The 12285-nt window shown below is 41.0% G+C and overlaps 1 long non-coding RNA gene across 2 annotated transcripts; it reads right to left on the bottom strand.

Moving 5' to 3' along the window:
* Positions 1-475: 475 nt before the first annotated feature.
* Positions 476-12030, bottom strand: LOC147584448 (uncharacterized). Of its 2 annotated transcripts, none has more exons than XR_015255451.1 (4): positions 11980-12030; positions 11728-11882; positions 10756-10994; positions 476-918 (listed from the first exon to the last, which is right to left on the bottom strand). It is a non-coding gene; the product is annotated as an uncharacterized LOC147584448 (long non-coding RNA). The 2 variants fall into 2 exon arrangements; XR_015255452.1 differs by lacking the exon at positions 476-918 and adding an exon at positions 8858-9004.
* Positions 12031-12285: the final 255 nt, after the last annotated feature.

The following is a 12285-nucleotide window of genomic DNA, read 5'->3' as shown; positions in this document are numbered from 1 at the left end:
TCCTTTGTTGAAGGCTTAAGCCCCCAGTACCTCAGAATGTGGCTGCGTTGGGACATAGGGCCTCTATAGGAGTGATTAGGTTAAAATGAAGCTGTTGGAGTGAGCGCTGATTTCATTTGACTGGTGTCATCACGAGAGAAAATTAGGATACACGGAAAGATAGCAGGCTTGCAGGTGCACAGAGGGAAGACCATGTGACCACACAGCAAGAAGACGGCCATTTGCAAGCCAAGGAGAGGCCTAAAAGGAAATAAACCCTGCTCACACCTTGATCTTGGACTTCTAGCCTCCAGAACTGCAAGACAATACATTTCTGTTGTTTAAGCCACCCAGTGTGTGGTATTTTGTTATGGCCGTCCTAACAAGTACACAGTGGCATAGCGTGCTGAGACCCTTGGGTATGGAGGCGCTATTGCGGTAGGGTCCCCTATCTAAGGAAAGAAAAAAATAACCTCAAGGCAACCTTGCTCTTCGCTTACTCGACAACATCCCTCACGACCTTGTACCATGAGACCACTTAATCAGACTACATGTTTGGGTGTTACCGTATATGGGAGACAAAGAAGGAAAAAAATACATTTAAAAACTAGGCCACGTAGCGTTCGGGGCTCAGTTCTTTGGCTAAGAACCCATCGGAGCGGTGTCGGCAGGAATAAAGTTGCTTCCTGGAAAGAAAAGCCTCCGTGTCATGACTCTCTGTGGCAGAATCCTGCTACACTATGGTTGCGTACTGGAGAGGTGGCAGGTGTGGCTGGTGACATTCTTGCTGTTTGACCCGGTTAAGTCTATCCTCTGTCCCTGGAAGTAGGTGTTCTCTCCCGGAAGACAAAGATCCTGGGCTGATGGACATCCTTGAGGTTCCTCCTGTGTCTGTGATGCTGTATGTTCAATGCATTGAACCTTTATAATCCCAGAGCACTAGGGAGTAAATGGACAAAGTGATTATTTGCAAATAACTCAAAAAAGGTCACAACACGTTGAAAACAATTCTTTTTTGCCCCCCCCTAGTTTAAATGTATAATTGACAAATAAAAATAAATACATTTAAAGTGTACAGTATGATGATTTGATATACATATAGTTTGTGAAATGATTACCACAGTCAGGTTAATGATTATAGCCATTATCTCACATAGTTACATTTTGTGTGTGTGTTAAAAACGCTTAAGATGGGGCACCTGGGTGGTTGAGTGTCCAACTTTAGCTCAAGTCAAGATTTCATGGTTTGTGAGTTTGAGCCCTACATTGGGCTCTGTGCTGCTGACAGCTCAGAGCCTGGAGCCTGCTTCAGATTCTGTGTCTCTTTCTCTCTGCCCCTCCCCCACTCATGCTCTGTCTCTCAAAATAAAAATAGGGACGCCTGGGTGGCTCAGTCAGCTAAGCGTCTGACTTTGGCTCAGGTCGTGATCTCAGTTTGTGGGTTCGAGCCCCACATCGGGCTCTGTGCTGACAGCTTAGAGCCTGGAGCCTGCTTCGAATTCTCCCTCTCTCTCTGTTCCTCCCCCGCTCATGCTCTGTCTCTCTGTCTCTCTCTCTCTCCTTCAAAAAGAAATAAAAACATTAATAAAAAAATAAAAATAAACATTAAAAAATTTTTTTAATTACAAAAAATAAATACAAACACTGAAGATCTACTGTCTTAGCAAATTACACTATTATTAACCATAGTTACCATGCTGTACATTATTTTCCCAGAACTTACTCATTTTATAACTGAAGGCTTGTATCCGTTCACTAAAATCTCTCCATTTTCCCCAAACTGCAACCCCTGGTATTGTTCTATTCTCTACTCTCTGTGAATTTGGCATTTCTTTTCCTTTATTTTACACATGTGAGATCATGCAATATTTGTTTTTCTCTGTCTGGCTTATTTCATTTAGCATAATGTCCTCTAAAGCTCATCTATTTTTTTGCAAGTGCCGATCATGGCTAAAAAATATTCCATCATAGATATAGATATAGATATATGTATATATGTACACATATATGATGGAATACTGTTCACCATATATATATATATATATATATACACACACACACATATATATATACACACACATATATACACACACACACACACACACACACATATATATCAGTATATATAGGCATCTATATGTATGAGAGTATACGTATGCCACATCTTCTTTATCCATTCACCCATCTATAGACACTTAAGGTTTTTTCCATATCTTGGCTATTGTGAATAATGTTGCAGTGAACATTGGAGTGCACATATCTCTTTGAGATATTGTTTTTCATTTTCTTTAGAAATACACCCAGAAGTGGGATTGGTAGTTCTGTTTTTAATTTTTTGAGGAAGCTCCATATTGTTTTCCAGAAAGGCTGAACCAATTTACTTTCATGTCAACATTGCAAAAGGTTTCCCTTTTCTCCACCTCCTTGAAAAGATTTATCTCTTGTCTTTTTCCTAAAAGCCATCCTAAGGAGTATGAGCTGTTAGCTCCTGGGGGTTTTGATTTGCGTTTCCCTGGTGATTAGTGATGTTGAGTACCTTTTTATGTACCTATTGGCCATTTGTATGTCTTTTTTTTTTTTAATGTTTATTTATTTTGAGAGAGAGAGAGAAAGCACATGAGTGGGTGAGGAGCAGAGAGAGGGCAAGAGAGTGAGAATCCCAAGCAGGTTCCCTGCTGTCAGTGCAGAGCCCAACATGGGGCCCGATCCCATGAACCGTGAGATCATGACCTGAGTCAAAATCAAGAGTCAGACGCATAAGTGACTGAGCCACTCAGGCACCCCCATTTGTATGTCATCTTTGGAAAAATGTCTTTTCAGTCTTTTGCCCATTTTTAATTAGATTATTTGTATGTTGCTATTGAGTTGTATAGGTTTGTTATATCTTTTGCATATTAGCCCATCGTGAGATATATGGTTTGTAGATTTTTTTTCCTAATCCATAGTTTGCCTTTTCATTTTATTGATTATTTCCTTTGCCATTCATGAGAATTTTAGTTTGATGTAGTCCCACCCATTTTTCCTTTGGTTGCATGTGCCTTTGGTGTGAAATCCAAAAAGTCACTGCCAAGATTAAAGTCCAAGGAGCATTTTTCCCGATGTTTTCTTCTAAGAGTTTTTAATTTCAGGTCTTATATTTAAATCTTTAATCCATTTAAAATTAATTTTTGTGAGAGGTATAAGATAGGGGTCCAATTTCATTTTTTTTGCATGTGGATATCCAGTGTTCTTGGCACCACCTGTTGAAGAGACTGTCCTTTCTCTATTGCATGTTCTTTTCACCCCTATCCAAGATTAGTTCACTGTATATGTGCAGGTTTTTTCTGGGATCTCTGTTCCATCGACCTATGTGTCTGTTTTCATGCCAATAATATACCATTTTGATTGCTATATAGCTTCATAATATAGTTTGAAATTAGAAAATGTGATACCTCCAACTTCTTTCTCAAGATGGCTTTGACAATTCAGAATCTTTTGTGGTTCCATAAAAAAATTTCTTTTTGCTTTGTTCATTATAAGCCAATATCTTTTTTTCTTATTAAGTTTTTTATGTTAATTCCAGTACTGTTAACATACAGTGTTACATCAGTTTCAGTTGTATAATACAGTGACTCAGTAATTCTATGCATTACGCTGTACTCATTATGGTAACTGTACTCTTACCTTACTCTTACTCTATCACCTATTTTACTCATCCCCCCAACCCATCTCCCCTCTGGTAACTATCATTTTGTTCTCGAGAGTTAAGAGTCTGTTTCTCAGGGGCACCTGGGTGGTTCGGTCAGTTAAACGTCTGACTTTGGCTCAGGTCATGATCTCCCGGTTCATGGGTTCAAGCCCCGCATTGGGCTCTGTGCTGACAGCTGAGAGCCTGGAGCCTGCTTCAGATTCTGTGTCTCCCTCTCTCTCTGCCCCTCCCTTGCTCGTGCTTTGTCTCTCTCTGTCTCTCAACAATAAATAAATGTTAAAAAAAATTTAAAAAAAAAAAACAAATGCAGTGGATTTCTGTACCTTGATTTTGTATCCAGCAGCTTCACTGAATTTGTTTATCAATTCTAGGAGTTTTTTGGTGCAGTGTTTAGAGTTTTCTCTATATCTTATCATGTCACCTGCAAATAGTGAAAGTTTTACTTCTTCCTTACCAATTTGGATATCCTTTATTTCTTTTTGTTGTCTGATTGCTGAGGCTAGGACTTCCAGTACTGTGTTAAATAATAGTGGTGAGAGTGTACATCCCTGTCTTGTTCCTGTCCTTTGGGGAAAAGCTCTTAGTTTTTCCCCATTAAGGATGATGTTTGCTGTGGGTTTTTCATATAAGGCCTTTATTATGTTGAGCTATGTTCTCTCTAAACCCATTTTGTTGAGGGTTTTTATCATGAATGGATGTGTTGTAGTTTGTCAAATGCATTTTTCTTTTGTGTGTGTATGTGTGTGCTTTTATGTATGCGTATTAGACTTTGTTTATTCTTTTTTACATTTTCTTTTCTTTTATTTATTTGTTTGTTTATTTTTAATGTTACATGCAACACCCATTGCTCCTCCCAACAAGTGCTGTCCTCAATGCCCATCACCCATTTTCTCCTCTCAAATGCCTTTTTCTAAAGGTAGTTTTTTTTTTTCCTGTATCTGTGAAAATACCATTGGAATTTGATAGAGATTGAACTGAATCTTTATATTGCTTTGAGTAGTATGGACATTTTAACAGTGTTAATTCTTTTAGTCCGTGATAATGGGAATACCTATTTATATCTTCTTCAGTTTCTTTCATTAATGTCTTAGTAGTTTTCAGTACATAGGTACCTCCTTGGTGAGAGAAAATTTATGCCTGGGTGTTTTATTGTATTTTCTATTGTTAACTTTCAAAATAAAAATCAGTTATTTTGCCAGCAAAAAATAGGTTTATTTGGGAATAACAGAGACTTGTAGTTCAGGACATGCAGGCTATGACAAAACCATAGGCAAGTCTAACACAAAGGAGAGGAATATTATTTTTTGGAGAAGAAGGAAGAAATTGGGAGGGGTTGTTTTGAATGAAAGTCCATTTGAGAAACACAGGAGTTCAGAGTGATGGTGGGTTTCTTGTGGGATAAGTTGCAGGCATGATTGATTTCTTGTAGGAGATTCAAGGTACATCTTATCTTGTTGGAACCTGTAATTGATCATTCTTTCCTGTTGATGATTCCTCTGTTAGGGTCTGTAAGTGACAATTCTTCCTGTAACTGACATTGAGCTGTACCAGTTCCCCCTTCTAGTTTCCCACATACACTTCAGTGAGGATTCTCTTTATTTATTTTCACAGTATTAGTGTAAATTGGATTATTTTCCTAATTTCTCTTTCCAGAGAAATCCACTGTTAGTGTATAGAATTGCAGCTGATTTGTGTATGTTGGTTTTGCATCCTGCAACCTTACTAAATTCAACTTATTTTAACCATTTTTTCGTGAAGCCTTTAGGGTTTTCTTTTTTTTTTTTTTTTTTTTTAATTTATTTTTGGGACACAGAGAGAGACAGAGCATGAACGGGGGAGGGGCAGAGAGAGAGGGAGACACAGAATCGGAAACAGGCTCCAGGCTCTGAGCCATCAGCCCAGAGCCTGACGCGGGGCTCGAACTCATGGACCGCGAGATCGTGACCTGGCTGAAGTCAGACGCTTAACCGACTGCGCCACCCAGGCGCCCCTAGGGTTTTCTTTACAGAAGATCATGCTGTATACAGAGGTAATTTTACTTGTTTCAACCTAATTTGGATGCCTTTTACTTCTTTTTCTTACCTGCTTGCTTTTTTTTGGACTTCCAGTACTATGGTGAATAGAAGTGGCAAGAGTAGTCGTCTTTGTCGTGGTGCTGATTTTAGAAGAAAAGATTTTAGCTTTTTACCATTGAGTGTGACTTTAACTGTCAGCGTTTTATATATTGCCTTTATTATGTTGCAGTACATGTGAAGTATGTATGTTCTTCTACTTATTTGTGGAGAATTTTCATCGTGGAAGGATGTTGAGTTTTATCAGATGCTTTTTCTGCATCTTATTGAGTTGATTGTAATTTTTATCCTTCATTCTGTTAATGTGGTATTTCGCATTAATTGACTTTCATATTTTGAACCATCCTTGCATCCTTGGGATAAGTTGAACTTGATTATGGCGTATGATCCTGTAAATGTGCTGTTGAATTCTGTTTGTTGTACTTTGCATTTGATACTGACTTCTGTTCCCTGGCTTAGCAATCGCTTGGATGGCTTCTGGTATCCTGGATGTCATTAGTCCTGTAGAGTTGTTGATATTCTTCCCTCCAAAACTAATAATAGGTAACATGAATTGAGCTTAAAACATGTGCCAGGCACTATACAAAGTATGTTACGTCTATCCTGTCTTTTATGATGAGGATATTGAGGCACCATGAATCTATGTAACTTGCTCAAGGATCCACATTTTCATGCAGAGGAGCAGAAACTTGCATCTAGCAGCCTGTCTTTATACATCATACTTTTAACCTGTATTATATACTGCCTCTGTGTAATGATATCCCAGCAACATTGTGAGAACAAAATGAGACTCTGCATTGTCTCATGCACATAGGAGTGCACATAAGAGGCATGTAATGTATTACCACATAAAAGGTAGAAAACAAATATTGCCTCTAACTTGCAAAGCTCTTCCATTATGCTTGATGCTCATATTCTAGCACACAATAGTCAAACAGTGACAAATATGGATGCATTGACACCCCATGTCTAAGAAGGAAGGACGAATGTGTGGCACTAGATTCTGAGGGGCTTAGTGGGCACAGATCTTGAGGATCTCATGGGGAACCGGCTGTTTAAGATGACCAGCGGCAGGGTCTCCTGGCTTCACACACCTTTAGGAGGTCATTTCCTGGTCTTGCCTAGATCCTATAAGCATAGGCCTAACCTCTTTCACTGCAGACTGGTTTCCTAATTTGTGCTTGGCTTGGACAGCCTGCTCAGATGCCTCCCAACCCCACCCAAATTTCGAATCACCTTTCCACCCTTTTTAACTCTACTATGGGTAGAGAGATGAGTGGAGTTAAGCTCTTCTCCAATGATACCAGATAAAGTGGCAAGGTATCTAGGGAAATTACGTAAATGGAATAGTGGTGCAAGAGATACTTTGCACTGTGTGCCTTTTTCACTCGTTTAGCTCTATATCCTGTGAATGTGTTATTTATTCCTACAAAATGAGATCCAAGACTAATGCATAAATAAACAAATACATAAATCATGTTCCCTAGGTGATTTTGCTGCCTAGCCAGGTTTGAGAATCACTGCATTAACTCATCACAAGGGACGGAAACAAACTCAAAATGCTTAGCCCATTTATCAGCCTTCTAGTGAAGTCATCTGCCTTGTACCCCCAGTGCTTACTAGAGAGCCCAGGGGAGGGTGCTCAACAAGCATTTGTTGAGTTTAAATCAATCCTTACCTTTTCTCTACAACAGACTGAGATGAGCTTGGTCTGTTGACTTCTGTGTGTATCTTTACATACCACCTGCAGACTAATGGCCACATTATCACATCTTGTGTGAAAGCCTCCAGTTTCCAAATGCATATCCCTGAAATGTATTTCACTGGGGCTCCTTGTCTGATCCTGTTCTTTCAAAATTATACATTGTGCTCTTTTTGAGATTAATTTGGAAAGGGCCTTGGGCCAAAAGTTAGAACTCTATGAATACAGGGACTAGTGGGAGTTTAGGGAAGTATTTATGGAGGAGGGCACAACTTGACCAGGACTGTGAGAATGATTCAAATTTTCATTGTCAAGTGCAACCACAGGAAAGATAGACCTGGAGCTAAGAGACTCCAGGTGGGGGGTACAGGAGCAGGAATTATAGCATCAGGAAGAGCTTCAAGCGGGAAAGTATGGTTTGGGAGCACTTAGCTATAGGAAAGGACACCAGGAGATGCAGGCTGGACAGAGGGAGGGGCCAGCTCATAACAAACAATCCCAGGGTATTGGGCTTGATGTACATACACAGGAAATTATCATTACTATAGTATTCGTATTAGTAAGACCTTCTTGGGGAAATGAGACAGATCCTGGCCTTGGAGCTAAATTTAGGGCTGTGGTTTTAAACAAGAAATGTGTCCCAAAGTTTGCTGCAGAAGCAGAACAGTTCAAGTGAAACCATGCTCTCCAGGAAAAGAATGTGTTCTCGGGGTAGATTCAGCCAGGTTTTGATGTTTGATGAACCTGCTGAGAATAATGAGGAGAGAGGTAGTGAGTGGGCAGAATAAGGAGATAATCATTCGTTAAAGGATAAAGTGTGGAAGCAGAGAAATAACATTTCTCTTCTCAGCATAACGGGGGAAGAACGAGGTGGGTGACGATCAAGGTGGTCCAGGGTGAATGGAGGATGTAAGTGACAGAAATCAATTCCTGACAACAGTGTATCCGTTCTCAGCTCGGAGGCAGAGCCAACCTGGACTTTTGCTCCATATCCTCCGCTCAGTGAATCCCTCTCTTGTTTCCTAAAGCGTTTCTCACAGAACCATTGTTGGAAAGGGTGGGAGGTGCTCTTCCACCCCCACGTGAAGGCTGCCAGGCAGCCAGCTTGCCCTGCGTCTGCCTGCCTCCCCACAGATGGCAAGGGACCCCAGACAACGTGAAAGACGCCCCGTCAATGGAAAATGGAGCAAAAGAAAGCACCCCCTACGTGAGCCCTGTTTGCCCACAAGTGTTTTGAGGGAGGAAATAGGAAGGGAATTATGCAAAAGTATCTTCTCTCAGAAAGTCTGTGTCATTCCTCCAGAACAGCAGAGAAACCTGTGGAGTATGGCTCACACTTACAGATTCCACTCCCATGCTGGATAGTTGTTTGTTTTTGCAGACTAAGAAGGCTTAAAAGGTGGGAGTTACCTTTTGATGGAACGGGATGCAAAATGTCTCTCGCCTAGTCGGTTTCAGGTCTTACAAATCAAGGCAGATTCCTTAACGGGATTATATTTTCCTGTCTGTCGTTTTTTCTGTTTAAAGCTCTTCCGTTAAGAGCTCTTCGCATGTGATATGGGGCTGAACGTAGAAAAGATACTCTTCAGGGACCAGTGTGGGATAGAACCCACACTTGTTACTCTGTCTGGGCCAGTGAAATTTCCCCTTAGGCTAACACGTAAGTGGCTTTCTCAGTCTTGATCTGTAGGGGCTATGCAATGTCAGTTTGTATGGGCAAAGGTCTAAGGGCACACAGAGACCAGAGCGTCCCTTTGCTTCTGTGGCTGAACAATCAACCTCAGCAAGGCAAGACCAGCACAAGGTTAAGGTGGGTAACGTGCCTAAGGCCAAAATTTAAGAAGGCACTCACTCTTGGGGGTCACTTAAGTGCAGGGTCAACCCTGACAGCCTCCTTAAATTTTTGTTCTCCAAATGCCTCACTCTAGTCCCTGCCCAGAGCCTCAGTGTTCCATTCACAAACACTCAGACATTTCATGCCTTGATATTTTATGCAACTGCATCAACATTTATCCAGTAGATGTATTTCTAAACATTATTCACAAATTTATTCACAAATATTGAGAAGCTTCATCTGCTTCTTAGGATCTTCCACTGGCAGTGACCCAGCCACGTTAACTTCGTATTTTCCTTACTGCTTCATGCAGAGAACCTTAAAAGCACTGCAGGAAGTTGACATTAAGTGAATTGATGGAAGAGAAATAACCTTGGGTGGTCACCTCCCAGATTCACCTGTTGCACAAGTTTGTTTTCATGTGTAATTTCCTGTACGTTGAGACCACCTGTGTTAAATTTGGATTCCTCTAATTCACTGTTGCCCAGACCAATCAAGAGGCTAAACAAAATAAAAGTGACCATCACTTGTCTTTATTGCCCACCCATCATGCGTACACTCTAGATCAAGGCTATGTGCTGTATTACACTTACAGTACCCAACCGATCCTGGATTCTCAGGGTTGAAATAAGTGGGGACATATTTAACTACCTGGAGAAAATTATTTTTTCATTCTGTAGTTCTTGAGTTAGTATCTTGCCAAACAAGGGCATCTCTGTCAGTCTGAGTCACAGGATTCAAATCCTTTGGTTTTAACCTTTAGTGTAAACCAAGAGGTCAATTTTGGCCAGTTCAAGGCTGAATCCAAGACAGTTTTAAGACTATAGCCGACAGAAGACATCTATAAGTCACCTCCCTCTGAGTATCAGAAGTTCTGCTATCTATGTTAGTCATTGCTGAATGCTCTGGCAGTATGATAACTGAATATCTAAGAGGGATGTTACATTTCACATGGGTGGCTCTATCATCGTTTCCTTTGTGACTGTTTCCACCATTGCTTTTATGTTTAAAAGGCCCTCACCTGTTTACTGTTAAAAAACAAAATTCACCTGAGTAAATTTTGTATATTTTATTGGCTCTATTCAATGATCCACGAATCAGGGAGCATCCAACGTAATAGAGACAAGGGATCTCCAAAGAACTGTACAAAATGCAAAACTTTTATAGGCAGAAGGGAACAGGAACAAGAAGTTATACTAGGCACAAAAGCAGGTTGGTTATTGTAAGGTTACTAACTTTCCTTTAGGGGAAGGCAGGCATCTATTAAGGGATTCCTGAATAATTCCATTTCCAGGAGAGTCAAACTGTAATTAAGTCAAGTCTCGCTTTGGTGATATGGGGCTTAGCATAAGCAACTCCACTTGGGGCCTGTTGTCTTGTTTTTAACAATTCTCCCTTTCTGGTTAGACTCTTAGCCTAAGAGATGTGGTAAAAAAAAAACAAAAAAACAAAAAAACAAAAACTTAAGGCAATAGCTTACGAGCTCCTCCCAGCTACTGCTCGGGAGTTCTCACAATTTTTGCTGAATATCTGTGTGCTGTTCACAGGTCATGGTGTCCAGTTCACATTCTCCAAGTCAGTCATTCCTGTTGTTCCTTGTCCGTCTTAGGGAGATCATTTGGTTGGTAGTTCCTGTGTTCTAGATTTAGAGCTGTTTGTCTTTGGAATGTTTTTCTTTCCCCCTGGGTACATGGTTTCGTTTAGCTCAGGGAAGAAGGCCTAAAAAAAAAAGTTCCTGTTAGCTCTGAATATCTGCTTCCAATTTGGCCAATTTTTGGCCATAGAGCTACTTAAAAAAAATCCTTTTAAATATCTTGTCGGATTTCATCCAGGACAAACAGCAAATATCCTTGGCTGTATTGAACAAACACTTGGACACAAGAGGTATCTCCAAAGAGGGTGCAAGGGGTACTATCCTTGAAGATCCAGTGCCACTCCCAAAATATCCCAAAGAAAGAAAGACTTAGACATTTTATCTGAGAGCTAGTAACAGTTAGTGGGACCCTTGCTGCAGATGGAATACAACTCACATTTCTGTCCAGGCATATTTTGCAGCTCCCAACTCCCAAACCGCGACTGAGCTTCTGTATACACTCGAACTGGCAGCCTGCGTGTGGCAGGCAGGCGTAAAGCCAAGCCAGGTTGTTGGGACACAAAACAAAAGAAACAAGGACATAGTTTTCCCTAGGAGAGAAAGGATCAGCAACCAGCAAGTGCCCCCAAACCAAATTTATAAGAGTCTGGATTTGGAAAGGAAGGGACAACCTGAGATTTTACCTCCTTCTCTCTACTGGACAGTATAGAGATCCAGAATAGCTGACTCTGGTGTGAATTCTCATCCTTTGCTGGCTTCTGCCAGTTTCCCCAGGATCCCATCTGCTGTCTCCAGAGCGAGTGAGGTTGAAAGTAGGGAGTATAGCCCTGGTATCTACGAGAATTTGGCAAGGTTTACCATTAATTTTAATTTTAGTTTCCTCTTGAAGCTTAAAGGAAATAACGTCTAGCAGTTTACTGGAGCATTCCTCAGGATCCCCTCAAGTATGGGACCAGCCCAGATGGTATGGGGGCTACTCACTTGGTGGACTTTTGTTGCTGGTCTTCGAGTCTCTTCAGAGGGGAAACAAAATTCAGAGAGAGGATTAGTAGACTGAGTAGTCAGGTAAGGGAGGATGGAGGGGAGCAGTGGGAGTCACATTAGTCTTACATAGTCATGTCTTAGTTTTCCCTTGTATCTCTAATTCTCCTTAGACTTTTGGAATCTTTTTTTTTTTTTCAACGTTTTTTATTTATTTTTGGGACAGAGAGAGACAGAGCATGAACGGGGGAGGGGCAGAGAGAGAGGGAGGCACAGAATCAGAAACAGGCTCCAGGCTCCGAGCCATCAGCCCAGAGCCCGACGCGGGGCTCGAACTCACGGACCGCGAGATCGTGACCTGGCTGAAGTCGGACGCTTAACCGACTGCGCCACCCAGGCGCCCCTAGACTTTTGGAATCTTGAGGCCTATCAGAG

The sequence above is a fragment of the Puma concolor genome, chromosome A1, assembly GCF_028749965.1.
Source record: "Puma concolor isolate L17-30 chromosome A1, mPumCon1.1.hap2, whole genome shotgun sequence".
Classification (NCBI taxonomy): Eukaryota; Metazoa; Chordata; class Mammalia; order Carnivora; family Felidae; genus Puma; species Puma concolor.
This window is presented reverse-complemented; position numbering and strand designations above follow the sequence as displayed.